The 23,309-nt window shown below is 40.0% G+C and overlaps 1 protein-coding gene, 1 long non-coding RNA gene and 1 pseudogene across 2 annotated transcripts in view; 1 reads left to right on the top strand and 2 right to left on the bottom strand.

Annotated features, from left to right (window-relative positions):
- Positions 1-23,309, top strand: part of LOC126631132 (tRNA (cytosine(38)-C(5))-methyltransferase 2-like) — a 68,046-nt gene that overhangs the window by 28,778 nt on the left and 15,959 nt on the right. The gene's annotated exons all lie outside the window — the stretch shown is intronic.
- Positions 1,082-8,718, bottom strand: LOC126631137 (uncharacterized). The gene is made up of 4 exons (XR_007626249.1): positions 8,057-8,718; positions 7,861-7,939; positions 7,133-7,767; positions 1,082-1,366 (listed from the first exon to the last, which is right to left on the bottom strand). It is a non-coding gene; the product is annotated as an uncharacterized LOC126631137 (long non-coding RNA).
- Positions 1,772-1,879, bottom strand: LOC126633631 (small nucleolar RNA R71; annotated as a pseudogene).

Below are 23,309 nucleotides of genomic sequence, written 5' to 3'. Positions count from 1 at the left end.
TGGGTCCAAAACGTGGCTGTTCAGATTTTAGGCGAATTTTACCATTTAATTTAGGGTTATGTTTCCATTTTTATTGGTTTATTATTAATTTTAGTTTCCTAGGGTTTGTGTGGGGGCTTAGCAGATATATTGCTTGGCCGTCTACAGTTTTGAGGTACGCTTTATTTTATGCAATTTTGGAGACAGATAGAAGTGCTAGGGTTTTGGAGATTTTCTACTTGAAGGTGTTTTCAATCCTTTTCTTAATAATATTTTCTATGATTTCAATTATGAATATGCGGAACTAATTTCTATTGCTAGGGCGAAGCCTTGAACCTTAGCATGAATATGTGATTTTTATTTAATTGCTTATGATTGATTGCATGCATACTTTGAATTGTTAATCACCGGGATAAAAACTATCTAATTGTTTTAATGCCTGATCACCATTAGGATCTTTAGAAAAGTAATTTGATGCAATTTTGGTCGGAAGGTTCCCTGAAATTGACGCTGGTTTCTTGTGATTAATAATTGTAATTTCATTTAGGGTGAATACCACGTCTTAAGGATTGCATGGTTTTTCAAAGGATTTTCATAAAGGATAATGAGTCTTTCATGTTCAGATTTGATCCGAACGTTCGGATGGGTTGCATGTTAGATATACATTCTATGTTGGAGGTTCCAAGTAGAATATGAATTAGGAAAATCTAACCTTCAAAGTGGCATGTGTAGATCATAAGTAATTGGTAAAAGTTCATAGGATTGCTAGGTGATGGTGGAACCCTAGTGCTTTCTTAATTTGATTCTTCCAAAACTGTTTTCTTTTTCCCCCAGTTCTAATATTGCAGATTGTTTGTTTTAATTAATTAATTTCGTTTTTAATTTAAGTAGGTTATAAAATCAATCACCTCAATTTCTACTTTACAATAATTAATTGAAATTTGATTAGTTTTGAATTATTTAATAATCCCTGTGGAGAACGACCTTGCGAGATCCGTTTATACTACAATAACCTTGTGATTCTTGCAAGTATTATATGAGATTTTAGCCCGTTCACATGAATAGTAAAATCCCTATCAAGAAAATGCGTCGTTGCCGGGGATTATTTAAAATAATCCCTACTAATCAGATTTTCAATTAGTTATTGTTGTTTATACATATAAAAAAAAATTAATTTTCATTTTTATTTTATTTTTACAGATTATAACAGTCCAACAGTACAGATTTCAATAATCTGTGCATGGTCAGCACCCGATCAACAGTGCAAAATTTGATTTCATTTGATCCAGAACTTGAGCAAACTTTAAGGAAAGGACGCCGGGAACAAAATTTGCAGTGGGTTCCTTCTCTGCAGGGGACTTTTCTGCAATCTTCATTTTCTGGGGACCTGCACAGTAAAGAAAAAATGGCATTTGTAATTCCAGAGGCAGGTCAGCCTTTGGGTGAATCTTTAACAGCCCATACCACAAATATACCAAGTTGCATTACTTATTCGGCAGTGGATGAGGGGTCTACATTTGAAATAAAGTAGCACATGTTGAATATTCTACCTACATTTCATGGGTTATCATCTGACGATCCAAACATGCATATTGCAGAATTTTTAGTGGGATGCAAAAATATTTTGGTGAGGGGATTTTCAGCCGAATCTATTAAGCTGCGTTTGTTTCCATACACTCTAAAAGATCAGGCAAGGAGATGGCTCCTCACACTTCCATCTGGTAGCATTAGTACTTGGGCCCAACTTAGTGAAAAATTCTTAAACAAGTATTATCCAGCTTCAAAAACTCTTGACATGAGAAGTCAGATTTTATCTTTTGCCCAAAAACCAAATGAAGAGTTCCATGAGGCGTATGAGTGGTTCAAATAGTTGATTAGAAAATGTCCACATTCGTGTATTAACACTACTGATCAAATGCATATATTTTTCAGAGGGTTGAATATGACTACAAAAACTCTTGTCAACGCTTCATGCGGAGGTTCGTACAAAGATAAAAATGCACAAGAGGCTTGTTTGTTATTTGAAAAAATGGCAGCAGATACACAACAGTGGGCAGTTGAGCAGCCACAATCTAGGTCAGTTTTTGAGATGTCTAATGGTTCACCATATGTTACAGCACAAATTGAAAAAATGGAGAAACGGTTTGATGCAAAATTTGACTTGTTATTACAGAGACTACCAAGTTCACAGGTTGTTGTACAACAGCCTTTACAAGCTGCCTGCAGCATTTGCAACATGATAACTCATGATTTTATGAGCTGCCCACATAAGGATGTTTGTCCATATTTTATAGCAACATGATAACTCATGATTTTCAGCGTCCCCGATATGACCTGTATTCAAATTTCTATAACCCAGGTTGGAGAGATCATCTTAATCTAAAGTGGGACAAAGATCAGCACTCTAGGCCTTAATTTCAATAGCAGGTACAACAACCTATTGCACCTAAGGCTGCTTGGGAGGTTGCAATTGAAAAATTGGCAAATACTACCATGCAAGAAATCCAAAACCTACATGCAGCAATGAAAAACATGGAAAAACAGATGGGGCAGATTGCTTTGCAAGTTTCAGAAAGGGCACCAGGTACATTTCCCAGCCAAACCAAACCAAATCCAAGGGGAGGTGCAGATTGCAAGGCAGTTAGAGTTTTGCGTTATGGCAAAAGTTTTGATAATAGAGTTGAAAATAGTGTTCAAAATTCGCAGGTGGCTTCACAGCCAAAAACAGATTCGGGAAATGTTGAAAAATTTGCCAATCAGAAATATTCTGAACGGTCGTTGAACAGTTCCGAAAATGGTGCAAATACTGTTGCAGATCGTGTGTATGAGCCACCTATGCCTTATCCCGAAAGGTTGAAGCCTAAAGTTAAAGACCAACAGCTGACAGATTTTATGAAGACTTTGTCTAAGGTTCAGATTAATCTTCCGTTAATTGATGTCATCAAGAACATTCCGTCTTATGCCAAGTTTTTTAAGGATGCTTGCACAAAGAAAAAGAAGCTTGTTGATTTTGAAAAAGTGATTCTTACAGAACAATGCAGCGTTGTTCTACTACACAAGTTGCCCCCAAAGAAACAAGATCCAGGGAGTTTTACAATTTCATGCACAATTGGAAATTCTAATTTTAAACGTGCTTTAATTGATTTGGGTGCTAGTATTAATTTAATGCCTTTTTCTATTTTTCAGAGACTAGGACAAGGAGAAATCAAGCCTACATCAATTATTCTACAACTAGCGGACCGTTCAGTTGCTTATCCTAGGGGAATTATTGAAGACCTAATTATTAAAGTGGATAATATCTATCTTCCTACAGATTTTGTGATTTTGGATATGGATGAAGATATGCAAACACCAATTATTTTGGGATGTCCTTTCATGGCAACTGCTCGAACGTTAATTGATGTAGAGGCTGGAACACTTACACTTCGAGTGCAAGATCAATTTGTTGTGTTCAGTTTATTTGAAGCTACTAAAAGGCCAGGTGATGTGCAAGATTGTTTGTGTGTTGATGTGCTTGACAACTTATTACATGCCAAAATTATGCCACGTTTGACATCTGATCCATTGTTAAATGTGTTGCATGGGTTTGAGAATAAAAATACAGAAGATGAAGAGGTTTTTGAGTATGTTTTAGCTTTGGAAAGTGTTCCTTTTCAACCCCCACGTTGGAGGCATGTTTTTTAGAGTTTGGGGGAACCCAAAAAACTATTACAGACTTCCAAGGTACAACCACCTAATTTGGAGTTAAAAGCACTCCCAGAACATTTGAAATATGCTTACTTGGGTGCAGATTCTTCGCTGCCAGCTATTATAGCCGCTGATTTATCATCAACAGAAGAAGATAAATTGTTGCGCATTTTAAGAAGTTATCAAGATGCAATTGGTTGGACTATAGCTGACATTAAAGGGATCAGCCCTACAATTTGTATGCACAAAATTTTGATGGAAGATGGAGTAAAGCCTGCCATTGACGCTCAACGTCGTTTGAATCCAATTATGAAAGAAGTTGTTCGTAATGAAGTTATGAAGCTTTTAGATGCTGGGATGATCTATCCCATTTCAGATAGTAAGTGGATTAGTCCAACTCAAGTGGTGCCAAAGCGTTCTGGTATTACAGTTGTGAAGAATGATAATAATGAATTTGTGCCTACTCGTTTGACTACAGGGTGGCGTATGTGTGTTGATTATAGAAAGATCAATGTGGGTACTAGAAAATATTATTTTCCATTGCCATTCATCGATCAAATGTTGGAGAGGTTGGCTGGTCATGCTTTTTATTGTTTCTTGGATGGCTATTCAGGGTATAACCAGATTCCAGTTGCCCCTGAGGATCAAAAGAAGACAACTTTTACTTGTCCTTTTGGGACTTTCGCATATCAAAGAATGCCTTTTGGTTTGTGCAATGCGCCTGCCACATTTCAGCGATGCATGATGAGCATATTTACCGGGTTAGTTGAACAAGTGGTTGAGGTATTTATGGATGACTTTTCTGTTTTGGGGATTCTTTTGACCAATGTTTGCAAAATTTATCTTTAGTTCTTGAAAGGTGCATTAAGACCAACTTGGTTTTAAATTGGGAAAAATTTCATTTCATGGTTAAGCAGGGAATTGTCCTAGGCCACTTGATTTCTAACAGGGGTATTGAGGTTGATAAGGCTAAAATTGAGGCAATTGAAAAGTTGCAACCACCAACAACTGTTAAGAGTGTTCAATCTTTTCTTGGCCATGCCGGATTTTATAGACGGTTCATCAAGGATTTATCCAAGATCAGCCGACCATTATGTAATTTATTGGCTAAAGATGCTCCTTTTGTTTTTGATGAGGCTTGTTTGGAGGCCTTCAAGAAGTTAAAGACACTCCTCACTACAGCACCCATTATGGCAGCCCCTAATTGGAGCTTACCTTTTGAATTAATGTGTGACTCATCGGATTATGCAGTGGGAGCAGTTCTTGGACAGTGGAAAGATAGGCTTCCCCAAGTGATTTATTATGCTAGTCGAACCCTCAATGATGCACAACTAAACTATGCAACCACAGAGAAAGAATTGTTAGTAGTTGTTTTTGCATTGGAAAAATTTTGTTCGTATTTAGTTGGGGCTAAAGTGATTGTTTATACAGATCATGCAGCTTTGAAATATTTGTTGTCTAAAAAAGATGCTAAGCCTCGATTGATTCGTTGGATTCTTTTATTGCAAGAGTTTGACTTGGAAATCAGAGATAAAAAAGGGTAGTGAAAATGTGGTGGCTGACCATTTATCTAGATTAATTATTCTTACAGTTTCCAAAGAGAATTCCCTACCATTAAGTGAGAGTTTTCTAGATGAACAGCTATTTGCTGTCCAAATCGGTACACCTTGGTTTGCTGATATTGTTAATTACTTGGTTAAAGGTGTAATGCATCCAGATTTAACGCTTCAGCACCCAGACCAAATTATTCGCAGCTGTATTCCTGAAGCCGAACAGGAAAGTGTTTTAAAGTTTGCTCATCATTTTGCTTGTGGGGGACATTTTGGACAAAAAAGAACAGCAGAGAAAATTTTGCAGAGTGGGTTATTTTGCCCTACACTTTTTAATGATGCACATAATTGGTGCAAGGCTTGTGATAGATGTCAAAACGTCGGCAACCAGTCCAAAAGGAATGAGATGCCCCAGCAAAGTATTTTAATTGTTGAATTATTTGATGTTTGGGGTATTGATTTCATGGGACCATTTCCATCTTCCCATGGGAACCACTATATTTTAGTTGCTATGGAATATGTTTCTAAGTGGGTCGAGGCCATTGCAGCACCAACTAATCAGGGATCAGTGGTCCTGAAGTTCCTCCAAGGGGTTATATTTCCGCGTTTTGGAATTCCACGCGTTATTCTTAATGATGGGGGGAAGCATTTTATTAATAAACCATTTGCTAATTTGTTGGCAAAATATGGGATTAATCATCGTGTGGCTACACCTTATCATCCACAGACATCTGGTCAAGTTGAAGTTTCAAACAGAGAATTAAAACACATTTTGGAGAAAACAATTGGTTCAACATGTAAAGATTGGAGTTTAAAATTAAATGATGCATTGTGGGCCTACAGGACAGCTTATAAAACTCCTATTGGGATGTCACCATTTCGACTCGTTTATGGAAAAACATGTCATCTACCTATGGAGCTTGAGCATAAGGCTTACTGGGCAATTAAAGAGTTAAATTTTTCATATGACTCAGCTGGGGAACAACGTAAATTGCAGCTCAATGAGTTGGAGGAAATTCGTCAGGGTGCTTATGAAAGTTCTCGCATATACAAGGAAAGAACTAAGGCGTTTCATGATAGTCAAATTTTACGGAAAGAATTTCAGCCAGGGCAAAATGTGTTGCTATTCAATTCACAGCTCAAGTTGTTTCCAGGGAAATTGAAATCTCGCTGGACTGGGCTATATCTGGTTACTAAAGTCTTTTCTCATGGCGCAGTTGAAATAACTAATGAGGCCCAAGGCAACGCATTCAAGTTGAATGGTCAGAGGCTGAAACCATACGTGGAGTCACCCTTTGATACTGCATACGAATCTTTAACTCTGAAGGAACCAGTGATCTAGCCATCGGACTTCCGCGACGTCTAGCTACAGACTTAAAATAAAGCGCTTATTGGGAGGCAACCCAATTTTTCTAAACTTTTTCCTAATTTTAAATTCCGTTTGATTTTAACTAACAACTAAACACAAGAAAATATATATATATATATATATATATAATAAAAAATAATAAAACATAAAAAAAAACGAAAAATTCAAAAATGGAAGATTGCAAGTTGATTTTATTTTATTTTTTTTAACGCATATTGGTTCATTACAGGTTGCGAATGTGGAAAATAAAGCGCGTCCTATGCTGGAATCCTGCACCCAGCAGCAAGTCTACCTTCACATCAACCACATCTACACTTATGCTGGAAATTTAAAGCAGTTAACATAACGTCATTCACAGATGCAAGTTTGGGGTGATTGTTGCAGATCCAGCACATAAACATAATTTTGAGCAGTTAATTTTCTGCAGCTCAGTTTTGCGATGTATGGAGGAAGCACAGTTAAATCACATATCCATACACCACAGAACTGAGTACAACTATTATTACCAGATCTACAACAATTAAACTTGCAGGGATTCGAATTTTACCTCCCAGATGTTCAGATCTGGGTCCTGAGGCCTTTGTTGTTTTTGTCCGTTGAGCTTGTGTGTTTACTTCTTTTCCCTCGGCTCTATTATGGATCCGTATACCCGTACACAAAGAGCACCAATATGAGTACATGCAGGACATAGAACGAGCATCTATACAGAACTAACCAGATTCATGAGTTAGCACCCAAACTATTTTTCAGCAGTTTTATTACTCATGCATTGGAGTTGAATAGTATGTCATTATTCAAGTCTGGGATGGGTTCTTCAGTATGTCCTCTAAACGGTTCTTGTTCATATGGTCTACATGTATGTTCTCAGGTCGGATCTAGGGTTTACTTCATTCTTTTCTGGGAGCCCATGTATTTTAATCCGCAGTTGTTACCCGTTTAGATATCCAAGTGCTTGAAGTGCTTGTATGTTTTCAGTTTGTATAAGGTTATTTTGGGAGTACGTACAGGTTAAATATGGCATTATAATGAACTGTTGTTGAACTTGTAAATGTTGAGCTTAGCAAAAGCAGAAGAACGAGATCTTTACTTTCATGATTTGCTGAGGTCGAGACAGTTGCTGTTTATTTTGCCTTCTGGGACCATTAGACCGGCAGCTTAAGCTTGTTTTCTCTCGGTTGTACGCTGGATTTGAGTATCATTTTTCAGTCCTAGAAGTAGTTTTATTATTCAACTAGCAGATCATCGTCAATCCATAAAAAGGGTTACGGGTTTTACCCCAAAATTTGCAAATCCATGAGTTTGGGAATTTTTTTTTTGCGTTAGTCTCTTCAGTCTCTTTGTAAATCTCGGGTACCTAATACAGAAGAACATCATTGTAAGCTTCTACATAGACTCATCATGAAAATATAACTCTCAGAGATTTTTCGCAAGCTGAGAGACATGTATCTTGAACCAAGTGGGAGATGATTACCGTTGCATGTGCGAAATAGTCTCGATCTACGTGCTGAGAACTCGAATCCGTAATGGCGTGAGGCTTGGGAGACACACGATTTGGTTGAGAAGAGATGGCGACTCAGGGTGTTGTTCTTGTGTTGTTGTCACGGATTTGAAATTATTGGGGGTCCTCACACAGATAACACCACATGCATGTGTTAGATTTTGTACATTTTCCTCAAATAAATAAATCTGAACAGGAAATTAAAAGATTTGAGAATGATTTACCTTTCGCATTGCAGTTTTTCAGATTTCCCATCAAGGCTAGGTATTCACGGAGGTATGGTTGTTGCTGGGTTATGGAAGTCTACGGATGCAGCGTTTAGGGGGTAAAAAGAAGCTGCTGTGAAATGGAGGTTTGCATTGATGGCTGGGTTTGAGAGTTTGCACATGGGAAGAGTTCCGAGAGAGAGAAGGCAAACTTTTTTCCTTTTGGAGATCTATTTTTCATGTTCGAGAGATATGGGGTCTGAGAGAAAAGAGAGAGAGCAGAGATGAAATGGGGAAATGAGAGAAAAATGTGAGAGAAAGAGAGGTCTTTTCAATTTAGAGCGAAATGGTTTCTGAGAGAAATGGAACATAATGGAGCTTTTCAGTTGGAATCCTAAGGCACTCACCACCCGGATGCACGACACGTGTGTAAATCTGAACGCTTCCCTTATCTACCGAGTGGGGGTTTTGAAATGACTCTGAAATGGAGCCGTTTGGCTCTAGACTAGGTGAAAAGAGAAGAGCCGTTCGGCTCGGTAATCGAGGTTAGCAGGGAATCCAATGTCTTCACATACTGGTGCTCGTGTTTTGGTGCACACATGCTGTGCACATGGACTTAGCGCGTGGTCTGCATATCTAGCCCATGCATGTGTATTCTGGGGTTTTCAATGTTCTCAAATACTGATGCATTCTTTTACATGGGCTCCATGACTGACACCTTTTCAAAATCGGCATGCCAGCTGCATGCCACTTTCTCATGAGGAATCCAATGTTTCAATTAGCATTTGCTAAGTGGGTCTACTCGGCCACTTGTGTAGTTTGTCACGGCTCAACTCACACCATGACCTTCCAAATCAAAAGCCAGGTGTTATGCCTTTCTTTATTTACATTTTGTTTTGTATTTTCTTTCATTTTCTTTTCTTTTAATAGTCTTGTCCATTTTTTTAGTGTCACAGTTTTTGTGTTGTGTTTTTATTTTTTTTAGTTTTCTTTTTGTTTCCACACCTTGAGGACAAAGTGTGAAATAAGTTTGGGGGTGGGAAAGTAAATCTTAGTTTTTCATGGTCTTTATATGGCTGGAAAGAAGAAAAAAAAAATTGAAAAATGTCAAAAATCCAAAAAGATTTTCTTGTTCTTGAGTCGTTTGGTTAGACCTTCCATAAGTCAATGATAATAATTCGCTTTCTTCTAGGTCAACAAACTTATTTGAATTGGTTCTTCTTTTGTGAAAATTCAATTGTTTTATATGTTAATCTAATTCTTACATGATCACTCTCAAGTTTATTTTAAACCAATAACCAATGTCAGTATGATTATCTCTTACTTAGAGAATTCTATGTGGATTTAAAGTGAAAACTTATTGAACCCTTGTGAGATTTTGAGCCTCTTGCATATTCTTTCTTGTGAGTTTCATGATAGCATTATCATTCACTAGAACTTGCTTCAATATCTCTCGAGGCGAAATCCTAAGTCATGCAACATTAGAGAGATGATAAAGGCCATGTTTGGATCGTTTGAGCCTTTCTAACCAACCTTTTATGTTTCATTTTCCCTAGTTACCCTTTTGAAGCCACACACTTAGCTTTTTCTTTCATCACCCACATTCATCCCTACACATTTAACCTATTTTGGCCATACCCTATAACTTAAGGGATACCAAGTGGACATCAAGGAAGATAAAGGTTGGGTTCTACAATAAGAAGTGGCGTGTACCGAGGTACCATGTCTAGTATTATTTTTATTCTTCAATTAAAAAAAATTAGAAAAGAAGAGTTCGAAATTGTTCCATCTTTATGACATGAGTCCTGGACGCCAATAATAGAAGATTCAAGTTTCAAAAGAGGGCCGACCGAATTACATTATGAAGATATCTTGGTATTTCTTAAGTTTTAGTTTTTCCCTATCCTTTCTTTGATAGCCCATACCCTAGCCTAATGTTACAACCCTTGTAAAGACCTTTGATCTTTGGTGTTGCATTGATTTACATTAGTGGAGAGATGAGATGAAGAGCAAGCTTATGGGGTTTTATATTGCTTATCATGATTTGAGTGAAACACTCTACCCTTTAATGTGTGATTCCTTTGTGAGTGATATTCATGGTAGAGGATTTGAAGTGGAAGCTTTGGTTTGCATATACCTATCCGGGTTGAGTAAGTAGTATTGATATTGGTTATGTCACTCATTACGCTTGAGAATGTTGTGTGAGGTTTGGGTAATTGTATTTTGATAAATGTTTAATTCTCTTAAGTTTGGTGACCGTCTCTAGATTGCTTTGAGACTAATTTATGGAAGGTCTATTGTTTCATTGTTGTTTTTTTTTATTCTGTTTTGCTTGAGGACAAGCAAAAAGCTAAGTTTGGGGGTATTTTGATGAGTAGATTTTATATTATATATTTTACCCTAATCTTAGTATATTTTGGTTAATATTTTAGAAGAATTTTGATACTTTGAATTGTATTTTCAATATAGGACTTTAGACTTCCTCTGGAGCAAAACAGGATCAAACGGACGAATTTTGGAGTAATTCCAGTTGGAGGACGTTTGTGAGTCACTTAGCTTGATCGTATCAAATTTTGGGATTTTTTCACCAAGCGGTTATTTTCTGGCGATGGAATAAAGAAGCAGTGTGCAGTGTTGGAAAATGACGTTTTTGGGCTTAAATTGCGTTTTTGGAGCCCAAGATGACCTCGGATGGGTTCATGGCCTTCTGGAGAAGTGTTCAGAATATTCCAAACATTAAATCCAGCTATATTGGGCCAGTTTTGGAGCAGCTTATGGGTCCAAAACGTGGCTGTTCAGATTTTAGGCGAATTTTACCATTTAATTTAGGGTTATGTTTCCATTTTTATTGGTTTTTTATTAATTTTAGTTTCCTAGGGTTTGTGTGGGGGCTTAGCAGATATATTGTTTGGCCGTCTACAGTTTTGAGGTACGCTTTATTTTATGCAATTTTGGAGACAGATAGAAGTGCTAGGGTTTTGGAGATTTTCTACTTGAAGGTGTTTTCAATCCTTTTCTTAATAATATTTTCTATGATTTCAATTATGAATATGCGGAACTAATTTCTATTGCTAGGGAGAAGCTTTGAGCCTTAGCATGAATATGTGATTTTTATTTAATTGCTTATGATTGATTGCATGCATACTTTGAATTGTTAATCACCGGGATAAAACTATCTAATTGTTTTAATGCCTGATCACCATTAGGATCTTTAGAAAAGTAATTTGATGCAATTTTGGTCGGAAGGTTCCCTGAAATTGACGTTGGCTTCTTGTGATTAATAATTGTAATTTCATTTTTCCCCCAGTTCTAATATTGCAGATTGTTTGTTTTAATTAATTAATTTCATTTTTAATTTAAGTAGGTTATAAAATCAATCACCTCAATTTCTACTTTACAATAATTAATTGAAATTTGATTAGTTTCGAATTATTTAATAATCCCTGTGGAGAACGACCTTGTGAGATCCGTTTATACTACAATAACCTTGTGATTCTTGCAAGTATTATAGGAGTTTTTAGCCCGTTCACATGAATAGTAAAATCCCTATCATCGCCCATTTAAAGGCTAAGCTTAGTGCGACTCAGACAATGTTGGAAGCTACATAGAGGGAAGTCAGTCGTGTTTCTCCAGTGGTCAAGGACCTTGAGCATTTCAATTCGGAGTCACGATATGCTTGGTTTGCCAAGGACGAGGAGCTTGTCTCCATGCATGCTGAAATGTCTCGTTTCAAGGGTGTTGCCAGTGAGCTTGAGTCTAAGGAAATGGATCTACACAGTGCGCTGTCTGCTAGCGAAAACCTGAAACAAGAACTAGATAAGCTACATGGTGCTCACACTGGGCTTGTTGAGGAGAATGTGCAGCTGAACAATGAGAAAGCAGGTCATGAAGTGGCGCTTGCTTCATGTCAGGCCAATTTCTACAAGCTTGGCTATGTAGACCATCTTCAGAGTAGGCCGTGGGATTATGAGTTTTCCAAGAAGGACTTCGAGACTTTCTCCATTTCTCCATTTGATCTACTTGATTTCTCGTTTGAGGTTGCCTTTAGTGAAGTAGTTGAGGGTTAGGCAGTCTAGGCAGAGGTGGCTGAGGATGAGCTAATGGAAGTTTTGGCTGCTAAGAGCAGTGCGACTGCTGAAGACGTGGCAGTCGAAAGACCAGTGGTTTTGCAGGCTGCCGATAAGTAATCTTTTTGCTTAGACTTAGGAATTTTCTTCTTTTTCTTTTCATTCTGCTTTATTTGAACTTTGTTGGCATTCGAGACGGTTTATCAATTTGCTAGAAATTTAATTAACAGCTTTCATTGCTCTGCTTCATCCTTCTATTTCGCCACGTCTTTTGCCATAGGACGGGTGACTAGGTAAGCTGCTTCAATGAAGCAGTCGATCCCACATCATCACTTAGGTTTTAGTTTCAGCTTCGAGGCTCAATGAGCTTTACTTGCAAAAGGAAAAGGTGCGAGATTTCTAACTTATAAAGTGGACGGCCAAACTTGTTGCCTCCGTAAGAAGCAGGTGAGTTCGCATAACTATTATAGTTGTGAATCTTCGTTTCATGAGCCATAGCTCTCTCAAGGCGTATTGCGAAATTTTTAACTTCTAGAGCAGATGGCTGGACACGTTCTTCTCATAGAAAGCAGAAAAGTCTGCATAACTGCTATAGTCGTATTTCGGCTTTAGTGACTGCTCGAGCCTTAGCCTTGCCAGGGCACGTTGCGAAGTTTTTAACTTATAGAGTCGTCGACCGGAAACTTGCTTCTCGTAGAAAGCAAAGGAAATCTGCGTAGCCGCTATAGTCGTACTTCGACTTTAGCAGCTTCACTAGCCTTAGCCCTCTCGAGGCTTGTTGTGAAATTTTTAACTTATGGAGCCGACGGCTGGACACTTACTTCTTGTAGAAAGCAGAGGAAATTCGCGTGGTTTTTATAGTTGTATATTTCAGCTTTAGCTCATGTAAAACTTAAATTGTAGGTCGTTGGTTGGAAGCTCTACTTTTAAATAAGTAAACGGGTTCGCGTAACCATAGTAGGTGTAAGTCTCGGCTTACAGATTGCCTTGGGCTACTAGCCATTGGGTCGTCGGTCGGGCATCTTACTTACAGAAGCAGATAACCCGCGTGACCACTTCAGGCGTCGTCCCTGGCTCTCGAAGGTGTTTTAGGCGTAAGGTGTAAGCAAAATCATGCCTCAGAGGCCATATCCTTCAAAGTTGTAACTTGATTCCACTAGTCGCTTAACTATTATTTCAACACTTTAAAACCAAGCTACATTCATGAAGACTTGCACGTCATGGACGGACCATCTAGTCACGCAAATTATTTCATGGACAAGAATCTCGCACTTATCGTCTTTTCCAATTAGAGACCCGGGCTCCCATAGAATTGAATTATTCAATCGGCTAAGTCTCTTCTAGGAGAAAGACTATTGTGGCCAATTTTGGGAGTCGTCCAGCTCAGGTAGTCGCTGCATTCAGGGGAAATGAGCAGTCGTACAACCTATCCAAGTTTGGATATTCCGGATTAGTTTACCTTCTCCTAATTAGAGAGCACACGCCATGTCTGCAAACACATGAGATACTTCTGTTGTCACAGGGATGGTCAATTTGTTTATGCATTTGGCCCATGATTGTGAATAATCCAAGGAATGATGGGAGATGAGCATATTTATTCGACTTAGTTAGCTTGTTTTCTTGCATTTTCATAGAGAGTTTGTGTTTATTATAGTGTTTTAAGTTATTTTCGTGTGTTTGTAGGTCCTAATAGCAAAGTTGGCCAGAAAGTGCATTTTGGTGCAGTTTTGGGCTGAATTGGATTGCATGCATGTGGAGCAAGTTGGATGGACATTTTTGGTGTTTAAATGAGGCTAGGAATGTGCTACAAATCTGAAGAAATTATTTCAAGACTTGGAAGATAAGGAATCAGCAAGAAAGAAGGAACATTATCCAAACCTTATCCAAACTGCCTTATCTTATCCAAACTGTAACTAACTTTATCTCATCCTATCCTATCCTAATCTTTTCCTAACTTAATTCCTGTTGCAAGGGGGAGTTAATTTCTGATTTAAATCACCTAGAAACCTTTCTAGAAGGCCTTATCTGTTCCTACATTGGTGCTGCATGTTTTTAGGCCTTGTTCTTCTAGAAATCAACCACATAACATTGTTTCTAGAATTTCCTACAAAAGTGGCGCCCCAAACCCTTCTAGAAACCCTAAAATTTGCACAAACCCTAGTTCTTTTCCTCCTTGGATTGAGGCCCAAGCCATTGCCAAAAATCCTAAGCCTTTTCCAATCAGAATTTGTCAAAACCCTAGGCTATAAATATGTGTTTTCAGCCATAATTTCGCACCACCACCCCCCCCCCCATATAAATCTACACCCCTTTCAGCCACAAAAAGACCACCCACCACACCATAATTCATTCTACACCACCACCCATTCATAAATCCATATTTTTCCGCAGATGAGAGAAAACAAGACCTTGTCGTGGCTTCCATTGGAGAAGGAGAAGTGTGCCGCAAACCTACCTGTATCCTTTGGAGTTTTTAGACTTCTTTCTTCCCTTGTTTTATTTCCATGTTTATTTCAGATTGCTTTTCAATTGTTATGAACGTGTGTAACTAATTTTCTTATTAGTTAGAGGTGAATTTGAAGCCATGGACATATGTTTGATATGAATTGATTACCTTCAGTTTTTGTTTCGTAAAACATGAATGTGGTTTACTTATCTGATTGATTGAGAACTTATTTGTGTATGTTGATTGAGGGTGCACACTTAATTTGCATGCATGAATCTGATGCTAAAATATAAGGGAGTTTAACCTAATCGTTATGAACTTATAATTACAAGTAGTGGAGGCTGCTAGTCACAATCGTGTTAGGTAAATCCATGGCACGAGTATCATGCAGTTCATTGTTACGAATGTCATGTCAATGCTTATGATTTTCATAGAACCTAATGACCTTTGATTGTATCTCTATCATGTTGTTCATATAGGGAACTTAAGGTTGCCGATGCGTATTCCATCCAATTCAATGAACTTAGGAAAATCTGAAAATTAATTTATGCTTTTCACGATTAATTTGGGGCATTGTCGTTCATGGTTTAAAGAAACAATAATGGAAATCAAATTATGTTGCATATGTTTCATGCGTGGAGAAGAATCCTCTAGCTAGCTTTTCACCATTCAATTCACCTAATTTCGTGCCTAGTTTGATTTAGTTTTGCAATCTGTTCAATTTAATTAATTTCGTTCAATTCAATCCCCTCTTTACTTAGGTGTGTTAGATTAGTTTAAAAAGTGTTTCAATCTGTCCAATTGAGTGTTTTGAGTCTTATTAGTCTTAAATTCGTTCAAATAACTCCTTAGAGTCTGTTTTGAGTCTAATTGTTAGTATTGTGTTGTTTTGAGTCTTTTTAGTGTGTTTTGAGTTCGTTGAGTCATAATCTGTTTTAATTGAGTCTTTTGAGTCAAGTTAAGTTTTATTGAGTCTTTTGTTTTGTTTTCTTATTTTGTTTTCTTATTTTGTTTTGTCTTGTTTACTTTATGTTAGGCACTAGTTTATGACTCGAAGTTCTCAACCTATTAGTGCAAATATCTTGGAGTTTGACGACGATTTTGAAAGAACTTTGAGAAGGAAAAAGAAGCAACCAGAACCTAATCCACCTTGCTCTAGCTCTGAATCTGAAGTTGAAATTGAAGAGGAATTCGAAAAGGAACAAGACATGGCTATGGACAATCGAACAATCAAAGAACTTTCAGAATCTGGATTGGACATCGCCATGCCCCTTTGCATTCAATACCCCGTGGCTGCCCAAGGAAAGACCGATGAGTTCAAATTGAAGTCAAGCTTACTGCATCATATTCCCAAATACCATGGGCTATCCATGGAAGATCCAAACAAGCACTTGAAGGAATTCGAAGTTGTTTGTTCAAGCATGACACCAATCAACGTCGATGGGAGCATTTTAAAGATGAAAGCTTTTCCATTCTCTCTTTTGGAAAAGGCTAAGGATTGGTTGTACGAATTGGCACCTGGAACCGTCACTTCTTAGGAAAACATGAAAAGAGCATTCTTAGAGAAATTCTTCCCAACTTCAAGAGTCATTCTTTTGAGGAAGAGGATTAGTGGCATTCAACAAAACCAAGGAGAGTCGTTTCCAGCATATTATGAGCGTTTTAAAACATTAGTTGCATCCTGTCCACAACATCAAATTAAGGAAGAATTTTTAATTCAATACTTCTATGAAGGACTTCTTCCAATTGAGATACAAATGCTTGATGTTTCAGCTGGTGATGCGTTGGTTGACAAAACATCGGTTGCTGCCAAGACTTTAATTGCCAACCGAGCCTTGAATGCACAACAATATGAAGGAGTTGGACAAAGGGAGCCCCCACAACAACAACATATGAATGAGGTAAGTGCAATATCTAAAATTCAATCTCAATTGGCTAATCTCAATCTCAATCACAATCTGCCCAACCAAAAGAATGATAGAAAATGATCAAATTCAATGGATAATAATCAAATTGTTGTGCCACAATTTGCCTAACCAAAAACAGGTTCGTCCAACCAATTTGAACAATATGCATAACCTCTTTTGGTCTATGCAAGGGCACTTCAATGATCAATGTCCTCAATTGATAGAAAATGGAGGATGGGAAAGTGCCAACGCCATAGGTTCTCAAGGCCAAAATCAGCTTAAATATGATCCATACGCCGACACTTACAATCCAGGTTGGAGAGATCATCCAAATATAAGGTGGAGGGAGTCTCAACAACCTCAACAACAAGAGGGATTTCAACAAATACCCCATGGGATGTTTACAAGGCCATACGCACCAACTCAACCTCAATCACAATCTGCCCAACCAAAAACAGGTTCGTCCATGGATAATGATCAAATTGTTCAAATATTAACCACTTTGGCGCAGGGAGTTCAAAATCAAACTCAAGCAATGCAAACTCACGCCAAAAAGGTGGATGAATTGGAGAAGTAAATAGGGTAGATTTCAGAGTTCCTCGGGCAATTTAGAGAACAAGGTAAACTGCCTAGTTCAACCGCTACGAATCCAAGGGTAGGATTTGAAACCGCCAAGGCTATCACGTTAAGAAGTGGCAAGGAAGTTGGAACTGACCCACAACCATCCAAATCAAGTCAAAGGGAAGATGAAAAGTTGTTGATTGAAGAGGATGAGCAAGACAAGCCCACGGCAAGGGTAGCACAACCCTTACCGCAACCACTTAAGCAACCTAAGTCGTCCAACTCAAGTAAGGTGGTTCCAAATTCAATTGTTTCTAACGTTATTCCTCTGAATGTGCCTTTTCCTAGTAGATTTATGCAAGCCAAGAACAAATAGGAGGAAAAAGATATTCTGGAGACGTTTAGGAATGTGCATGTCAATATCCCGCTCTTTGATGCTATAAAGCAAATCTCGAAGTATGCCAAGTTTTTTAAGAAGCTTTGTACAACAAGAAAATGGATTCGGGAGAAAGAGGTGGTACATGTAAGTGAGAATGTCTCTGCAATGTTGCAAAGAAAGCTGCCACCTAAATGCAAAGATCCAGGTAGTTTTACTATCCCTTGCCTAATTGGTAATACAAGGTTTGAACATGCCATGCTAGATTTATGTGCTTCTATTAATGTCATGCCATATTCTGTTTATGCATCTATGAATCTAGAAGAGCTTAAAAATGATAGAGTTATTATCCAATTAGCCGATCGTTCTAATACATATCCGAAAGGAGTTTTGGTGCAGGTAGACCATTTGATTTTTCCTACAGATTTTTATGTGCTTAAAATGGAGGAGTCAGCCCACTCTCCATCATTGCCACTTTTACTTAGACTACCTTTCATGAAAACAGCTCAAACCAAGATTGATGTGGCCAAAAGAACAGTCACTATGGCGTTTGGTGGTGACATGGTTATTTTTAATGTTTCTGACTCTGTGGAGAAGCCTAATGATGTTCGTTCTTGTTTTGCCATTGATGTAGTTAAAAATATAGGGCAAGAATGTTCAACACCAATCAAGAAGGAGGAATCTAGCACCACCACCCCCATATAATTCTAAAACCCTCTCAGCCGCAATCCACACCATTCCACAACCTTTTGCAGTAACTCTCGAGAAGAATGAGCCCTTACCATGCCTTCCATTGGAGCAAGGACCTTGTGCGCAAGCCACCTGTAGTTAAAAATAGAATGATCACCTGCTCGAGCATCAAACCTTTCGGGGTAGTAAGAACTAGGCTTGCTCTTGATCCTTGGTAGTTAATAATCCATCGACGTGCAAAAGCCAAAAATCTCCTACAGGTAGGGCTGGTGCGGCTACAGCATGCTCGGCTGCCTCCAGGGTGCTTTCGGGCTGAGTTGTTGCGTCCTTTAGGCTTGGGGTGAACTCTGCTACAAAGTCTGCCAGTGCCTAGGCTTGTATTACTGTGTAGGGTTGGTATGCTAAGCCGTATTGGCCAAGTTTCAACGCCCACTTCATCACTCGTTCAGAAGCGTCTGGACTATGAAAAATTGATCGTAGTGGGTACTGGGTCTTGACGATGACCAGATGCCCTTGAATGTAAGGTCTAAGCTTCCGAGCTAAAATAACTAGCACTAAAATTAGCTTTTTAATCTTCAAGTATAGAATACAGGCACTTGGGCCCTCAACTTTTCTCATATAAGGGCAAAGCTCATTGTTACTTCTGATATCGCTAGATAGATGTATAGGTTCTCCAAGTATAGAATACAGGCACTTGGCCCCCCAGCTTTTCACATATGAGGGCAGAGCTCATTGTTACTTCTGATATCGCCAGATAGATATACAGGTTATCCGCTGCTTCCGGCTTGGATAGTAATAAAGGTGACGTTAGAACTGTTTCAAGTTCTGAAATGCTTTCTCGCACTCGTTGTCCCATTTATCCTTCTGCGCCTTCTTGATTTCCTTAAAGAAGGGCTTACATCGGTCGATGGATCGCGAGAGGAACGATTCAGCATCGCTACTCGTCTAGTTAGAATTTAGATCTTCTTTAGAGTTGTGGGAGACTTCATGTCCAAGTTTGCTCTAATCTGCCTTGGATAAGCCTTGATTCCTCACTGGGTTAAAAGGTACCTTAAGAATTAGCCTAAGGAGATGCCAAAAGTGCACTTGGCATGGTTAAGCTTCAATTTGTACTCTCAAAGGATGTCAAAAGTCTCTGCCAAGTTACGAATATGGTCTAACCGTTGCTTGCCTTTCACCATGATATCGTCGAAGACTTTCATGGTTTTTTATTTACTTCTTGAACATCATTTTTATGAGCCGCTGGTAGGTTGCTCTTGCGTTCTTGAGGCTAAAGGGCATGACCTTGTAGCATTATGTGTCTTGCTTAATCACGAATGCTGTTTTCTCCTTATTAGGTTCGTGCATGGCAATCTAATTATAGCCTGAGTATAAGTCCAACAAGCTAAGCAACTGGTTCCTGGATGTTGAGTCAACGAGCAGGTTGATTCAGAAGACAGGGTAGTTATCTTTCGGGCATGCCTTGTTGAGGTTGGTGTAATCCACGCATACTCTCAATTTACCCTTGTCTCTTCATTACCAACACGACGTTGGCCAGCCATGTTGAGTGTGCCACTTCCCCAATGAACATGGCCTTTAGTAACTTGTCAAGCTCTGCCGTAATAATTGATACTCGCTCGGGTGTGAAATGTCGCATTTTCTGGATCACAGGTTTGGCTACGAGATCGACGTGCAGCTTATGACAAGCTATCGTTTGATCAATTTTGGGCATGTCAAAGGGTGACCATGCGAAAACGTCACGATTTTCCCTAAGGACAACTGTGACTTCTTCATTCTCTGTCGGGCTCAGACGTGAGCCAATCCTAGTCGTTTTCTCCTGCTGGTAGGGGTCAAGAATAATGTTTTTGGCGTCTTCTTCGGGTTTTCATCCTGATTCCTCTACCAGGGCATTGTTGACCTTGACGCCATCTTCTTGACCTGCATGTTGTAATTGTTATTTGGTAGAGGTAGGGTCATCTTTCTGCACTTTCGCTGTTACTACTAGGATCAAAGGCTTCTTCTTCGACTTCTTGAGCACTTGTATAATGCATCTTCAAGACATGGCCTGGTAGCCTTTGATCTCTCTGACTGCTCCTCTCAACGAAATCAGATCTTCTAATACTCGATCGAGGTCACAGCTTCAATCTTCACCCTAGCTAAGGTCGGCCCAATATCCCATTATAGGGAGATGGGTCGCTGACGATCATGAAGGTCTGCGATAAGATAATCGATGGGCTGGTTACATCGAGGGTGATGGTGCCAATGGCAGTCAAGGTCACCTTCGTTCAATCTGGTCAAAACCTCTACTTTGCGTTTGATAGTTGTAGGATATTGACTGAGTTGTCGTTGTCTACCATAATTTTGTTAACGATGACATGCCCAGTAGAACAGAAATCACCAAGGCGTCATCATGAGGGAAGTCTATTCCCTCCGCGTCCTGCTCGGTGAAGCCGACGATTGGTCCAGGTACATTATCTATGGCTTGAACCTGAAAGATTGATCTCGCCTGCTAGATATTCCTTTTCTTGGAACTATTGGTGGCCCCCAGATGCTCGAATTCGGCAAAGATTCCGTTGATTCAAATTGTATTTGGCTGGGGGTTCGGCATTAGTGTTTGCTTCTCGCCTTGGCCGAGCAGCTGGTCTATCAACATACTGGTCTCATTTTCCTTCCTTCACGAGTTTCTCAAGGTACTTCATCCATGTGGTGCAGTCGTTGGTTATGTTCTCAGGACCTTTGTGGAATGCGCAGTACTTCATCTGGTCCATCTTAGAGGTGTTCCCCCTCATTGGTGGCAACATCTTAAACCACGACTTGTCCTTGAGGTTGTGAATGATCTGGTTGATCGGGACTGAGAACCTAGTGTACATATTGAGTGTTGTGCCTCCCTTCGTTGGGGATCGATCCTTGCATCTGCTTCATGGCTTATTATTGTCATTGAGCAGTTTATCGCTCACCTTCTTCTGAGTCGGTTCTGCATCTTTGCATGGCTGCTTAGGCGGCTTCTGGGAACACTTGGCCTCATCCTAAAGGGAGTGCTTTTCTACCAAAGTATAAGAGTATGCCAGGGTCAGGTTCTCGCCCATGATCAGTTCTCCGAAAAATGGGTGATCTGTTGGGAGCCCTTTCCAAAAGGCTGAGCATGCAATGCTGTCATCGTACCTAACGATCTTCGTATTCTCTGCCTTCAACCTCATGACGTATGTGCAGAGTGACTCATTCGGGTCTTTCTTCATGTTGAAGAAAAACCAAGGAAAGTTCGCTGAAGTTCCGAATTCATCGTGGCGGCAGGGTGTGGAACTAGTCTTGCACCTTGCCTTGGAGTGTCGTGGCAAAGATATTGCACATGAGAGTGTCGTTGGTGGTGTAGAAGGTCATGGCGCTTAGGTAATGCATAAAGTGTCTATCTGGATCTTCACCTCATTTGAACAAGGTGAAATGTGGTACGCTGAACTTCTGCAGTGGCTCTATCTGCTCAATCTCGTCTGTAAATGATAACCTACTCAAGTTGGCCACGTCTCTTCGAATGGCATAGTCGATAGCTGCTCTGCTACGAGCCTTCGTACTTCATATTGGATTTGCACCTGGTGAGGCAGCAGAGCCTCCACCTGCCTCTGGTGTTGATTTATTGTTCCATATTGCTCTTCAGCATGTCTTGCTCGTCTACCGCAGTTGCAATGCATGTGGTTCGTTCTGTGCTGCTCACCGTCACGCTTGACGGTGGCTGCCAGTGGAACCTGAGCTAGACTACTCTCGTGCTCTCTTCTGTCTTTCATGCGGCTGCCTGCTCTGTTGCCTCGCAGAAGGATCTCCTTGTGCACCTAGCCTCGTGTGGATGTTTCGCTTGGAATGTCTTGAGTGCTCGTCTGAGTGTGGACCGAACCTTGAATGCACACTGACTCATGAGTCGAGTCAGAAATGAGCACTTCTCTATGCATCTAAGTAGGAGAAGACATTTCCTCGAGGGCCCAAACGAGAGTGCACACTACTCGAATGCACAGTTTGTGCCGAGCTGAGCTGTTCTTTGCTAGGGCGTGCTGCATCTCGATGCGCTCAAGGAGCTGGTTCACCAAGATGGTATGTTGTACGAGGGCGCTCGTCAAATTGACAACCTGCTGGGGCAAATGGTGCTCACCATTTGGATTGGAAAAGTCTGGATAATGGGTGTTTCCATGTGTGGTGGAAGTATAGTGGATTACAGGTACAAAGCTTGAGCCAGAGCGGGTATTCCTGCATAAAGTGGGGTGAAAATAGCCTCGACTCAATCACGGGACCGGTGGTCAGGATAAGGATTACCAGGGGTGACCTCGAATTGGATTGGGCCACAGGTTGGGTTGTTGAAACGGGTCACAAAGCCGAATAACCTGGTTGGTTGGTTGGGCCGTGCATATAGGCACGCTCGGTTCGTGCATGTGGCGGCTAACCTTGGGCCTGCATTGAGCGTTAAGTCAACGATTACTCCTCCCAGGCATGGGCTTGGTTGGCAACCAAATGGGCTTGAGCTGCCTTGGAAGAAAGTTGGGCATGGGCTGCTGGCTGGGCTCCAGCTGCTGCGGCTTGGGCAGCCTAGTTTACGACTTGAGTTGTAGTGGTCTGGGCTTCTTGGGCTCAACCTGCTTCTCTATGGACCTGGGCCTCTTGCCCAGGGTTTTGAAGGATGGGCCGCTGCAAGGGCAGCTGGGCTGCTATTTGTGTCATGGCCTGGTGGCCTTGCCATGGCTACTGGGTCGTGGCAACAGTGGTGGTGTAGCTCTGCGGTGGTGGGCCTTCTTCTGCCGTCACATTAAGCCTTGAGGATCACCGTAGTAGGGCTATGTCCTCATCTCCACTCTTCGGTCCAAATCCTTGCACGTACGAGGTTTCGTTCATCATGGTTTCTTAACTTCCTACCATTGTATCCTTTCTCCAAGGATTGATCAATAAACTTTTCTAGGAAAAATTAATTGATATGACGTGTGAGAAATCCAACGTAACAGAAAATTCAAGAAACCAAA

The sequence above is a fragment of the Malus sylvestris genome, chromosome 8 (assembly GCF_916048215.2).
Source record: "Malus sylvestris chromosome 8, drMalSylv7.2, whole genome shotgun sequence".
Taxonomy (NCBI): Eukaryota; Viridiplantae; Streptophyta; class Magnoliopsida; order Rosales; family Rosaceae; genus Malus; species Malus sylvestris.
The sequence above is the reverse complement of the archived record's forward strand: the minus strand, read 5'-3'. Positions and strand labels throughout refer to the sequence as shown.